The 13,740-nt window shown below is 56.4% G+C and overlaps 1 protein-coding gene across 2 annotated transcripts in view; it reads left to right on the top strand.

Moving 5' to 3' along the window:
* Window positions 1-13,740, top strand: part of LOC102462477 (signal transducer and activator of transcription 5B) — a 72,979-nt gene that overhangs the window by 15,789 nt on the left and 43,450 nt on the right. The window contains exon 1 of one of the 2 annotated variants that reach the window (XM_089774064.1): window positions 5,984-6,112. The exons of the other annotated variant lie outside the window; for it this stretch is intronic. The gene's annotated coding sequence lies outside the window, so the exon portion shown is untranslated. Of the gene's footprint in view, window positions 1-5,983; window positions 6,113-13,740 lie in introns of those variants that run through there. 2 annotated transcript variants of the gene reach the window in all.

The following is a 13,740-nucleotide window of genomic DNA, read 5'->3' as shown; positions in this document are numbered from 1 at the left end:
GCACCCCTGGCCAGCAAGGCCTCCCTCCCCCGCACAGCCATGCCACCAGCCTCAGTGCTACATGGCCAGAGTGGTCATAGCCACCAGCTTGCCTGCCCCAGCCCCTGGCATCACAGCGACAGACTCGGGAAGTGGGTCTGGGGGCTCCAGTGGAGCAGGACGGGGTCAGGTGAGGCAGTTTGGGAAGGCCATGCCTTCCCCCTGCCTACGGTCCCCGCCGCCTGTGCTCCGGGCCATTATCCTCCTGTCTCCCTGGGTGACAGACACGGGAAGGCAAGCCCCCCTCCGGTTGTCCCGCCGAGGCAGCCACGTTTGGTTTCTCAGTGGAGCTTGTGGCCTTGGGTTAGTAGTGGCTCTCCATCCCCTGTCCCCAGCTGTGTGGGGTCCATGCTGTGGAGATGCACCATGCTTACCAGGGTGGTGGGCAGCACAGCAATGCCCCCCCCCCCCCATGCACGTTGTGGCTCAGAGGCCCAGGATTGGGAAGCCCAGGGGGCCCACAACAGCCAGAACGATTGCTGGCTTCTCTTTCCCTTCCGACAAAGCCCCTTGCCTGCCCCTCCCCTCCTCCCGTAACACCAGGGCCCACTTCACGCAGCAGGAAGTTCTGACCCCACTGCAGGGAAACCAAACCACTGATGGTGACTCAGACTTACTGGAGTTCCAGTGACCTGCCTTCGGGGCATCCAGGCTGTATTATCACAACTCTGCATCAAGGCATGAAACCACCGACCTCGCTGGGTCAGCATCCAGCCGCGTGTGTACTTAGTGACATCCCCCGGGCTCCGCTTTGCCTTGGGTCTCCTCCAAGCAGTCATGCCCTGCATGGTAAGGACGAGGGATCATTACAGGGGTATGAAAGCTTGTGGTGAGGGCAGGGCCGGATTAAGGGGGGACTAGCCGGGCAGCTGCCCGGGGTGCCAACCTATGGAGGACGCCTGATGGCAGATGTAAGGGGTGCTGCGTGCCCGGCTGCGCCGCGCCCCTTAGAGTTGCCATCAGGTGCCATGATTGCAGCTGTAAGGTGCGCAGCGTGCCGGGGGGCAGGGCCGCACATGCGCCGTGCGGCCAGGGGCGGAGCCACGCATGCGTCGCGCACCCGCTGCCCGGGGCGCAGGAATGGCTCGAGCCGGCCCTGGTTGCGGAGCTCACACCTGTCTCTAAGTACCAGAGACCAAAGGGAGACTACACGGGGTAAATTATCCTACGACGGCTTGCCAGGGAGTTCGTTCACCTCTCTTGGGATTGTGTGCTGCGGGGCGGAGGGAATGCACCAGACTGGGGATGTGAATGGTTAATCCGTTAGCCTGCTTTTAAAGGGCAAGGCTTACTGGGTCTGGTTAATCAACAGGGGCTGGAGCAGCTCCCTATTCCCTGCAGGCAGACGCCTGCTCCATGCTGCAAGCGGGAAACAGTCCAACCTGGCCGGAGCAGCCCATGTCAGCAGCAGGGCTGCCGCTCTGGTCTGGGCACAGCGGGCAGAAGGGGGCCGCTCCTGGGCTGGAATGCCCTGCCGGCTGCCCCTTCTTTAACATGTTTCCTGGTTAAACATTACACTTAACCTGTTAACCATTTAACTGGGATTTCTCATCCCTAGACCAGACAGGCCTTTGGTCTGACCCAGTTTGGTAATGTCGCCATTCCTAATCGATATCCTCACTACTGCATTTGGGGATGCTCTATTTATGTGCGTCTAATCTATTGGAATCTGCAGCAGGGAGCTGCAGGAAGTGTAAGATTTTGCCTTTGGAGGGTGCTGGAGGGTGGTTCCCATGTAATTCAGTCTCCAAGGTACTCCTTCCACAGCCTGCCTGGGTGCTGAGCAATGTCCCTATAATCTTTTCCATCCATGAGCTGATTGTTTCTGTCCATGTGCGGAATAAATGCATTGATGTGCACCAAGGCATGAGTGAACGCGCACCACTGGTGGAAATACAAGACCTAGCTGCAGGCGCTCTGCTAATCAGCCAGGTGGCATTTGAATCTCTCTTGAGTAGCTGCTCAGGTGCACAGCTTACAGCAGTAGTGAGCAACCTGTAGCCCGAAGGCCGCAGGCAGGCCAGTGAGGTTCCCTGTGTAGCTCATGAGACATTTTGTGACTGTTGCCCACGTGCAGGGTTGCCAGATTCCACTGGGTTTTGTCTGCATCGTTTTTTTCCAGCCGATATTACAAAAGGGACACGCACGTAAAGCCAGGGCAGGGGATGTGAGGGTCATGCAGATTGCACACAACATGGTGAGAGCCGTGTGCTCCCTCTGCATCCAGTCAAAGCGCCGCTATGGCACACCCAGCGACATCTAGGTACACAAGCGCACTGAGCAAAACTACCCTATCCCAGGAGACCGTCTTGGTTACGACAACCTTGCGGCCCACTGAGATGAAGGAGGCCACTCACTGGCCTAGGTTTCCCCTCACTGGCTTACAGGGAACCCCAGCCCTGCCCCATCTGCCCGATGCCCTGCCCCCAGCCCTGCCCCATCTGCCTGATGCCCCGCCCCCAGCCCTGCCCCATCTGCCTGATGCCCCGCCCCCAGCCCTGCCCCATCTGCCCGCTGCCCCGCTTCCCACCGGAGCAAAGCCCCTGACAGAGCATGCCTCCACCCTCCCCCATGCAAGCCCTCACTGTAGGGGCAGGGCTCCCGCCTCCTACACGAGCCTCTCTGGCCCCAGAGCATGTGGAGGGCATGCAGCACGTGACTGGTGGGCATCCCCAGTCTCCTGCCCAGGAGCACAGGCAGGGCGCCTGCCCCAGTGTCCACAGCCTCAGCGTGGCTGAAGCCCGGAGGCCATGCTAAAGCCGGGGGCATTGTGGAGGCGGAGTGTGGGCAACGCCTTCCCCTGCCTCCAATACTCACCGCCCATGCTGGTGAGAGAGTGAGCCATGATCTCTGAACAGGAAAGATCCAGCTGATCTTTTGGAACCCTCCCCCGCAACAAAGGATGCTGGCACATTAAGGCCTGTCGCTGATCTAAGGAAGCCAGAAAACCACCAGGATTTGGGGTGATGATCTCATTGCTACTGCATTGGCTTAGCAGTAAGTTCCCTTCCCCCTCCCCTTCCCCATTACGCGTCAGTCCTCGGCACAACTAGTGCTGCGTCCCAAAGACGCCGCGCTCCCTCCGGGAAGCACGTTTCCCTCGTGTTTGGCTGGCGGGAGCACCCTGTCATGCAGGCGATTGTTCCAAACCCGGTTAGTCATCGTTCTGGCTTCCCGCAGTGATTCGGAGCCCTAGTCTGGGGCCCAGACTGCACGCTGCCAGGCACTGGACAGACAGAACCAAAACGTAGTCCAAGGAGCGCATAGACGAGAGCCAGAGCAAGGGGAGCAGGGGGGGGAAATACCCAGCCCTATGGGCAGTGGTAGTGTTTGCACACCTCCTGCTGCTGCACCCATGGGACCGTGGTTGTCCGTATCCCAGAAATGGAGCGTGTTGAGCAGGGGGTCGAAGACGAATAGCTAGCTAGCTTTGAGGGTCGAGGATCTCTGCCAGAGTGTTCTAACCGGATCCGGATGGGCAAGGTTGCCTTTGTCAAAGGCTGCAGAGGCAGGAGAAGGGACTGTGAGTCTGTGTGTGTCTAGCTGTGGCTCTGCCACTGGCAGCTTCTCCGGGGGGGAAGGAAGGGGGACGACGATGGTGCAGCCCTTGGGTAACAGGGCTCCCTGCTCACTCTGGGCAGCGCAAAGCCCATGTGCTGCTCAGGTCTCACAAGGAATCACAACCGGGCTCTTGCTGAGCACCAAGAGAAAGTGAAACTTGCACGGGAACTGAACAGGAAGGCTGGGGGCCTCCTACGGCTGTCTGTGCTGTACGGAGAAGGCCTAGGAGCCTAGATTTTACATGGTTCCTTGTCAGCCGCTTTTCCCTAGCTCCCTGGAGGAGCCAGCCAGGGGGCTTGGCTCTGCTAGCTAGTGCAAGGATCCTGCTGCTGCCACGATGCCCACACAGGACTCCTAGGGCGGCGCGGGCCCCTCAGTCTCGCTGGTGCCACACAAGCCAACTTCTCCTGCCGCCCTCAGTGGGGAAGCCAAGCCAAGCAGACAAGAGCTGGCACCCAGCTCCAGAGGGAAAGGCAGCTGCTGAATTTTTGAGGGATGTTGAGCCCTGCCCTGCCCCACAGAGGGGCAAAATCAAGCACAAGCCCCATTGCTATTCACCCTGCAAGTCGCCTCTATTGCTCTGCCGGCAAGTGGGACAGAGGAGGGAGGGAGGAATGTGAGATTGCACTGGGAATAGGAGGGTGAATGGGGCTATAGGGGCAGGTAATCAGGGGAATTCAGATAGGGCAGGGAAAGGCGCCTGTGGGAGGAGGCTGCAGCAGCGTGCAGGAAAGAAAGAAAAGTGAGCTGACGGGAGGACAGGGACCTAGGGAACAATGGGTCAGAGGGGTACAGGAGGGAGAGGGCTGTGGGGGGAGAGATAGTGGGAGCCTGGAAACAGAACCATGGGAGTTATCAAGGCGGCTAGTGCTGGGTCCATGCGGGAGGGGAGGTGTTACTAGGTAAAGGGGCCTGGGGAAGCCAGAGGGAGTGGTACCAGGTGCTGGTTCTGGGTGGGGAATTTTGGGGGTGGCTCTGCACTTGGGCTGGGCCAGGGCAGAGTGTCCAGGATATGTGGTACCAGGTGTGGTATTGGCCCAGGAAGAGGTATCCGTTGGGGAAGAACCAAGTGCTGGGTGTGGGGCTGTGTCAGGGGGGAGGGTGGTACCAGGGGCTGGGTTGAGAGGGCAGTGACAGAGATCTCTGGGTGGGTGGTACCTGGCAATGCACCATTGTGGGGCCAGAGAAGCAGTACTGGGTGTTGGGCTCATGGGGCGGCTGGGGGGGCTGTACCAGGGTGCTGGGCCTATGCAGGGTCTGGAGGGGGGGCAGTACTGAAGTGCTGGGGCTATGCAGGGGCTAGGGGGTGGGTACCAGGGTGCTGGGCCCATGCAGGGTCTGGAGGGGGGGCAGTACTGAAGTGCTGGGGCTATGCAGGGACTAGGGGGTGGGCCCCAGGGTGCTGGGCCCATGCAGGAGTTAGAGGAGTGGTATCCAGCACCGGGTCCGGACAGAGTGTTGGGGGGGGGGGATAATGGGCTCTGGGTCGGGGGGGCAGTACTGGGGGCTGGGAGGTGGTGTGGGGGGTAGTAAGGGTCGGGTCTGAGGGTCCAAGCTGGGGACAGTACCGGGATGCTGGGAAGGGGAATGGAGCAGTAGCAGGGGTCAGGTGCGGAGGGAGCTGCAGAGGGAGTAGCAGGAGCCAGTGAGGAGCTGGGTCTGGGTCTGAGGTGGTGGGGGGCTGTGTGGTTCAGGGGGTGGCGCTGGGCTGAGTCCGGTCCGATGTGGCAGGAGAGGGTTCGGGGGGGGGTTGGCACCGGGCCGGGCTGGGTCTGAGGTGGAGGTGGAGGGGTTCGGTGGGGGGAGTGGCGCCGGGCAGGGTCCGAGCTGGCAGGAGGGGGTTCGGGAGGGACGGCTCTGGGCAGGGTCCGAGGTGGCGGGGGCGGGGTTCGGAGGGGCGGTGCCGGGCAGGGGCCAGTGTGTGTGTGTGGGGGGGGGGAGAATTCGGGTGGGCGGGGCCAGGCAGGGGCGGGGGGGGGGGTTGGAGGGGCGGGGCAGGGGCCGAGGGGGTGGGGGGGGGCTGGGGGGCGGGGGGGGGGCCGGGGGGGGTGGCCGGGGGCGGGGCCGGGGGGCGGGGGGGGGGGTTCGGGGGGCGGGGCGGGCAGGGGCCGGTGGGCGGGGCCGGTGCCCCGGGGGGCGGTGGCGGGGGGGGGGGGGTTCGGAGGGGCGGGGGCCGGGGGGGGTGGGGGGGCCAGGGGGGCGGGGCCGGGGGCGGGGGGTGCGGGTGGCGGAGGCGGGGGGGGTTCGGAGGGGCGGGGGCCGAGGGGGTGGGGGGGTGGGGGGTTCGGGGGGGGGGGGCGGGGCAGGGTCCGGGGGGCGGTGGCGGGGGGGGGGTCGGAGGGGCGGGGCCGGGCGGGGGCCGAGGGGGTGGGGGGGTCAGAGGGGCGGGGCCGGGTTCGGGGGGCGGGGGGGGCGGCGCTGCGCGGTGGCGGGGCCGAGGGCAGAGCCGGCCCGGGGACGAGTCGGGAGCAGCCGCGGCGCAGCCCAGCCGGAGCCGCCCGGCGCGGCCGAGGTAGGAGCGGGGCCTGCGGGCCGTAAACAAAGGCGGGCGGGAGCGCGCGGCCTGGCCGGGCCGGCTGGGACACGGACAGACAGACGGGCCTGATTGACACAGACCGACACACACACACGGACAGCCATTGACAGACACTGACACACACACACACACACGGACAGCCATTGACAAACACACACACGGACACTGAGAGACACACACACAGACACACAGACGGCCATTGACAAACACACGCACACAGTCAGAGGCCATTGACAGACACCGACAGACACACACAATGACGGCCATTGACAGACACACACACGGACACTGAGAAACACACACAGACAGCCATTGACAGACACTGACACACAGATGTTCATTGACAAACACACGCACACAGTCAGAGGCCATTGATAGACACGCAGACGGACACTGAGACACACACACAGAAGGCCATTGACAGACACTGATGCGCAGACACACACACACGCACAGATGGCCATTGACAAACAGAGGCCATTGACAGACACCAACAGACACACGCAGACGGCCATGGACAGACACTGACACAGGCACACACACACACAGACGGCCATTGACAAACACACACACACAGTCAGAGGCCATTGACAGACACCGACAGACACACATAGAAGGCCATTGACAAACACTAACACACAGACACACTCACACACAGACTGCCATTGACAGACACTGACACACAGACAGACGCATCCCCACACACAGATTGCCATTGACAGACATGCACACAGACAGGTGGACATTGATGGACACTGACAGATACATACAGCCTGCCATTGACAGACACCAACAGAAAGAGAGACACAGACCGCCATTGACAGATACCAACAGACACATACCAAAAGACACACACAGACAGATGGCCATTGTCAGACAGACACAGACACATACACAGACGACCTTTGACAGACACACACACGGACCACCATTCACACACACACAGACGGACACACAGACCGACATTGAGAGACATGGACTGCCATTCACACACACAGACGGACACTGAAAGACACACACAGACTGCCATTGACAGACACTGACACATACCTTGACTGACAGACGGACACACACACACACAGACTGCCATTGACAGACAGACATGCACAGAGATTACCATTGACAGACGCACATACGCACACACAGATTACCATTGACAGACATGCACACACAGACTGCCATTGACAGACATGCACCCACAGATACAGACTGACTGCCATTGACAGATGCACACACAGATACAGACAGACTGCCATTGACAGACCCAGATACAGCCTGCCATTGACACACACAGATGCTGACAGATTGCCATTAACAGACACACACAGACTGCCATTGACAACACTGAGAGGCTGCTGGGTGAGACAAGCCCAGTCTGGCTGGGGGAAAGGAGAGTCAGGAGGGGCACAGGTCCGTGCCGGTGACACTGGGGGTGCTGTGTCAAGGGGTGGAAAACCCCCATTCCTTTTTCACCTGTGGCTGCCTCTTTCCCGCCTGCACCTTGGGCTGTGAATGCAGGTGTTTTGCTTTGGCTCCCCAGTTCTTGGGGCTGGGTTGTGAACCGGGCTTGGGGAGTGGGACATTTACCTCCCACACAGAGGGCGTGCTGCCCTCTCCCTGCTTAACACCTTAAAGACAATTGTGTGTTCCTGGAGCCAGGGTTAGCACAGAATCCTTCTTGTCTCTTGGGGTGCCCCCACTCTTACTGGCACTGTCCTGGTATCAGCCCGGCAGCCTGGTTCTAGGGTACGCCTCTGTGTCGCTCCATAGAGTTGCTGCAGACCTTGGCCTCAGCTGCTTTTTGTCTCTTGATGTCATTCAAAGTGCTGGTCCTGGTGGTTGTGCGCAGGGTAGATTGTGATTTGGCTAGAGCCAGGGGTGTCTGGTGCAGGAAAGCCACACCCACCAGCCATGTCTAACTGAGCAGTTTGGGAACAAACCAGCTTCCACTCTTGGTGGCTCCAGGGATGGGAGGTGATGATGGGGCTAGGGTAAGGCCTTGCATCCATGAAGACCATGCACAGTACTTTAACTACCATGATGCATCTAAAGCAGTGCACGCCCCCTCCATGTGGATGAGGTTTTGCCAGGATGATGGCGTGTTTACCCCTCTCAGCTTATTACCCTATGGGAACAGTCATATGCTATGTTGGTACAACTGGTACTTTTCTCCTGTTATAATTGCAGCCAGGGATTGTACTGGGATAACTGTGTCGGTAATGACTCACCACTACCCCCTAGCCCACAATGTGTATCCTGGTACAAAATCTGCATTTGGTCCGATGTAAGAGAGATGTGTACATGTGACTGCAGTGTTGCACAAGGGGGTCTGGTCAGGGTTAGCTCTGGAGCAGGCAAAGCACAAGCCTTTTTACTACCATGTGGCATAATTTTGCTTTAAGCAGGCCGAAACTATTATTTTGTGTTGTCAAAGTCCTGATCCTGTGATCGGACCTACGTGGAGCCCCATAGACTTCACCAAAACTATGCATGGGTGCAAGGATCCGTCTGCTCAGGCCTAGTTGTGGGATCAGTTATAGGACTGAATTGTGCACTTCTGAAATGAACAGCCTCTGGGTTACATTGCCCAGAAACCAAAGTGAAACCAGCAGCTTGGTTGCATAGTTGTTTTGTACCTGCCCTTTGAAGACGGAATTTCTTCATATACCTGCCTTATATGAGCCAGGATGGGGTGGGGAGGAAGTGTTAAAAATCAACCAAGAGAAGTAACGTTTTTGTAAATATTTTGGTCATTGTGAAACTCAGTGTCACTAAACCTCATGTAAAACCCCCCAAACCTGGGTGCAGGCTGTAGGTAGTTTTTTGCAGTGTCAGTATCAGGACCTTGCTGCCGGCAATGTGCCTACATGGTGTGAACAGAGACAGACTTCTTAATTCAGTTCTCAAGCTCTGTTTCGCACTGAAAGGCACGTCCTGTCCCAAAAGGCAAGCATTATAATCTCTGCTCTTATCCTAGCTAAGCCCTGTGGGGTGGAAAGACAGGTCTCCTGTGGCCATCACCTCCAGACCATGCTTGGGCGGGGGGGGGGGCAGGGTAGCAGGGCATTAGTCTGAAATATTGGCCTGTCTCCTTCCCCCAACCTGCTTCAGTGCAGGCGGGGTGTGTTGGCCTGGGAATGATAGGCCAGGTAGGCTTGGTTGGCATGGCAGAGTCCTTGTCCTGGAGGAGAACATGAAGATGGAAGTGAGAATCCAACCAGCTGCCTCCTTCGACATTCCGTGTTGTATGATGCGAGAAAGTAGATTTTTCACTCCACAGCTCAGCCCTCCAGTACCTGCTGCCACGGTGTTTATCATGAGCTTTGCTATTTATTTGCATTATCATAGCGCCCCAGAGTCCACTGTGCTGGACAAATATGGAGGGAGCACAATACTCCTTGGTACTCCCCCCCCCCCCATATGTGTCTCTTCGTATGCTGGTGTTTGGGTTCCTAACTTTGTGTGTCACCCTGAGAGCTGGGCTGAGGACAGTTGAAAAGCTGACACTCAAACAACTGCAGACAAAGCAATTTTCACTTTTTTTTTAAATGAGGCAAAGGGACTTTTGCCTTCTTCTCTATTTGGTTTTTAACATTAACGTTTTGTTTCAGATTCAGTAATGGGGGATAGAGTGACACTGCAGAAAAACCTGCAGGGCTTAGGGAAAGGGACTGTTTGTAAACAGCTTCTGACTGTGGAAGGCAGATGTGATCCGCATGCAGCGCTTTCTACCCTCCCAATGTGGGCGGGGAGGGGAGCAATCACTAACGAGGGCTCGTATGCGCTCCCTTTTGCAGCTGTAGCAGAGCAGCCCCCTGCCTGGTATTTGCAGACTTGATTTTCACTGGTGTCATGTGATTTGCACCAGGGCACCTCACTCCAGTTTCAGACTAAGGCAGCAAGTTGCACGTTGACTTGGCCATGGTGCAAATCCCCCAGTGGTGGATATCCCAGGGTAGACAAAGGCAGAGTATCACAAGCCCCATGACTATCCTTGTGTTACTTGTGAGGAAGAAGAGATCTTGCCCGGGGAATTATTGGCAGACTAGGGGTAGAATTTGGGAATTCATGGATGCTGAGTTTCTGTCCATAACACTAGATGTACTGTTTGGAGCCCAAGGGGCGTGAATAGCAGGGTGGATCCTAGGTCTAGTCTGCAGGTTGGTTCCTAGCCTGGTAGTCCTCAGGACAGTGTGGGCTGAATCTAGACTCTGGCCCCTTTCAAGGCCAGGGTCTCGCTTAGTACCAGTGCCAGGGCTGTACCAAACTGTGGGGAGTGCACTGAGCTGGCTGCTCGTTCCAGGGCTCTGTCCAATGTTGCATTTTGTGTAACGTGGTTAGAGCAGGCTGGAATCTGCGGGGTCTTATTTCATTTGCCGCCCTGCTCTGGGAGCAGAGCTGGGAGCTGCGCCAGGGCTTGTGGGTAGCCCTACACGTCCGCTTCAGCCTGGTGGGCTGTTTGCGTCCGAGCTTACTGGCCAGGCTGTGCTGCCCTGACTGTATTAAGAGCTCTCTTGGCTCGCGGGGGGTGTGGCGTCTTGGGAGATAAACTCAGGTTCTGGCCAGTTACAAAGTCCAGTGGAAGGCCCCACAGTTAGGCTGTTCCTTCTTTGCAGTAACACTTGCATGCCAGCACCTTTCCAACTATGTAAGACTGCACCTACTCCAAGGGACTGAGAGCTGAATGTCGAAGGTCAGTGGACACGGGGCACAGACAGGCCGTTTACGTGCAGCTCCCATACAGACCAAGGAGAGTCATTATTGCAGCAGGGCAGCGGTGTCTTTAACAGGGACTGAAACGTGGATAGGCTGAGGCCCTGCAGAGGAGCTCAGGGTCAGAATTGTCTGGCGGAGGGGGGCACTTGGGGTACGTCTAAACTACATGCCTCCGTCGACGGAGGCATGTAGATTAGCCAGATCGGCAGAGGGAAATGAAGCCGCGATTAAAATAATCGCGGCTTCATTTAAATTTAAATGGCTGCCCCGCTCTGCCGATCAGCTGTTTGTCGGCAGATCGGGGCAGTCTGGACGCGACGCGCCGACAAAGAAGCCTTTCTTGATCGGCACAGGTAAACCTGGTTTCACGAGGCATACCTGTGCCGATCAAGAAAGGCTTCTTTGTCGGCGCGTCGCGTCCAGACTTCCCCGATCTTCCGACAAACAGCTGATCGGCAGAGTGGGGCAGCCATTTAAATTTAAATGAAGCCGCGATTATTTTAATCGCGGCTTCATTTCCCTCTGCCGATCTGGCTAATCTACATGCCTCCGTCGACGGAGGCATGTAGTCTAGACACACCCTTGGTGACGGCACAGGAAGGCCTGGGAGATTCTGGTGACAAAGCTGTCTGCTTTAGCAGAGCACCTTGGCACAAAGACGTTGCTGTTTTGCTTACAAGCAAAGTGTGTGGGAAAAGGGGTAAGTAGTGAGGTGGCAACATTTGCAGATGATACAAAACTTCCCAAGAGAGTTAAGACCAAAGCTGACTGTGAAGCGCTTCCAAAGGATCTCACAAAACTAGGAGACTGGGCAACAAAATGGCAAATGAATTCTAATGTTGATAAATGCAAAGTAACGCACATTGGAAAACATAATCCCAGCTATACTATGGTATAAAATGATGGGGACTAAATTAACTATTACGATTCAAGAGGGAAATCTTGGCACCATTGTGGAAAGTTCTCTTGACAACATCCACTCTGTGCAGTGGCAGTCAAAAAAAAAGCAAACAAAGTGTTAGGAATCATTAAAAAAGGGGATGGAGAATAAGATAGAGAACGTCTTATTGTCTCTGTATAAATCCATAGGATACCCTTGTGACGGCGAGTTGGGGGTCCCCTGTCTCCTGCACCCCGAAATGGCACAAACAGACTGCACCAGCCGGTGGAATAGAGGAAGTTTATTGCCTCTCCAGGATACAGCACAGCACAGATGGAATCTGGTCACAGAGCTGGGCTAGGATGCCTCAGGCCCCCTTGAGATGGGGGGAGACTGGGCCCCTAAACTCCAGCCCCTTTCCCTAGGCTGTCTCCTCTATGCTCCCAGACAGCCACTAACCAACACTCTTCCAGCCCTGCCTCCCAGCCAGGGCAGCATCCACCTTCCTTTGTTCCTCTCCATGGGGGGTGTCTGGCCATACTGGTTGAGAGGTCCCTTTGCATAGTGACTCATCCTGTTTTGCTGGGTCGTGGTACCCACGGCAGCCAGTGGGGGTTACCCCAGAGCCAGCAGCATAGAAACCAGCCAGGTTCCCTCACTACGTCACACCCCTCCAATCACATCTTGAATACTGTATACAGATGTGGTTGCTTCATCTCAAAAAAGATATGTTAGCACCGGACAAAGTTCAGAAAAGGGAAACTAAAATGATTAGGAATGGCTGCCATATGAGGAGAGATTAAAAAGACTGGGACTTCTAATCTTAGAAAAGAGGAGACTAAGGGGGGATATGACAGAGGTCTATAAAATCATGACTGGTGTGGAGAAACTGAATAAGGAAAAGTTATTTACTTGTTTCCATAACACAAGAACTAGGAATAGAGAGGTAGCCGTTTTAGTCTGACCTTGGTAAAACAAAAGGAAAAAATATATAGCACTTTAGAGACTAACAAGATAGTTTATTAGGTGACGAGCTTTCATGGGCCAGATCCAAGAAGTGGGTCTCGCCCACGAAAGTTCATCACCTAATAAACTATCTTGTTAGTCTCTAAAGTGCTACATATTTTTTTCCCTTTTTTCCTTTTGTTTTAACAAGAACTAGGATCATCAAATGAAATTAATAGGTAGCAGGTTTAAAACAAACAAAAGGAAGTATTTCTTCATGCAACACACAGTCAACCTGTGGAACTCCTTGCCAGAGGATGTTGTGAAGGCCAGGACTTTTACAGGGTTAAAAAAAAGAGAAAAGAACTAGAGAAATTCACAGAAGATAGGTCAATCAATGGCTATTAGCCAGGATGGGCAGGGTGGGTGTCCCTATCCTCTGTCAGAGGATGGAATGTCAACAGGGGAGGGATCATGTGATGGTTACCTGTTCTGTTCATTCCCTCTGGGGCACCTGGCACTCGCCATTGTCGGCAGACAGGACACTGGGCTAGAGGTGCCTTTGGTCTGACCCAGTCTGATGTTCAGAGACTTTGGGGTTTTTTCTTTGCTAAAGCCTGACATACAAACCCTTCAAACTCAGCCCTAGGACAGCGAGCGCTTGGCCTGTCTGGGCACTCCTGTGTGAGGAGCAGACAGCCTGGCTGGGTGGGAGCACGGGAGAGTCTAACATTCGCTTTCAAAGCGCGGCTTTTCTTCACTCCCTTCCCTTGGGGCTGTTCGGCTTGTGGAGGAATCTGGCCAGCGCCCCCAGAGGAGCGCGAGGAATCTCGGCTTTCAGGGCATTTGGAGCGGCTGTCGAAGCACAGGGCTGATGCGCAGCATGGGCGCTCAGCACCCTGGCTCAGCCTCAGGCTGTGTGAGCTGAGCTGCTGGGAAAAGCAGCCTCCCCATAGCCTAGCCTTGCTTCCTGTCTGTGGGCTTGCTCCTGAGAGGATCTCCCAGCAAGGCCTGGCTGCGGTGAGTGATTGGCTGGGTGGCTTATTCCGATTCAGTCCCTACT

This window comes from Pelodiscus sinensis, chromosome 29 (assembly GCF_052426305.1).
Source record: "Pelodiscus sinensis isolate ZL-2025 chromosome 29, ASM5242630v1, whole genome shotgun sequence".
NCBI lineage: Eukaryota > Metazoa > Chordata > Testudines > Trionychidae > Pelodiscus > Pelodiscus sinensis.
The sequence above is the reverse complement of the archived record's forward strand: the minus strand, read 5'-3'. Positions and strand labels throughout refer to the sequence as shown.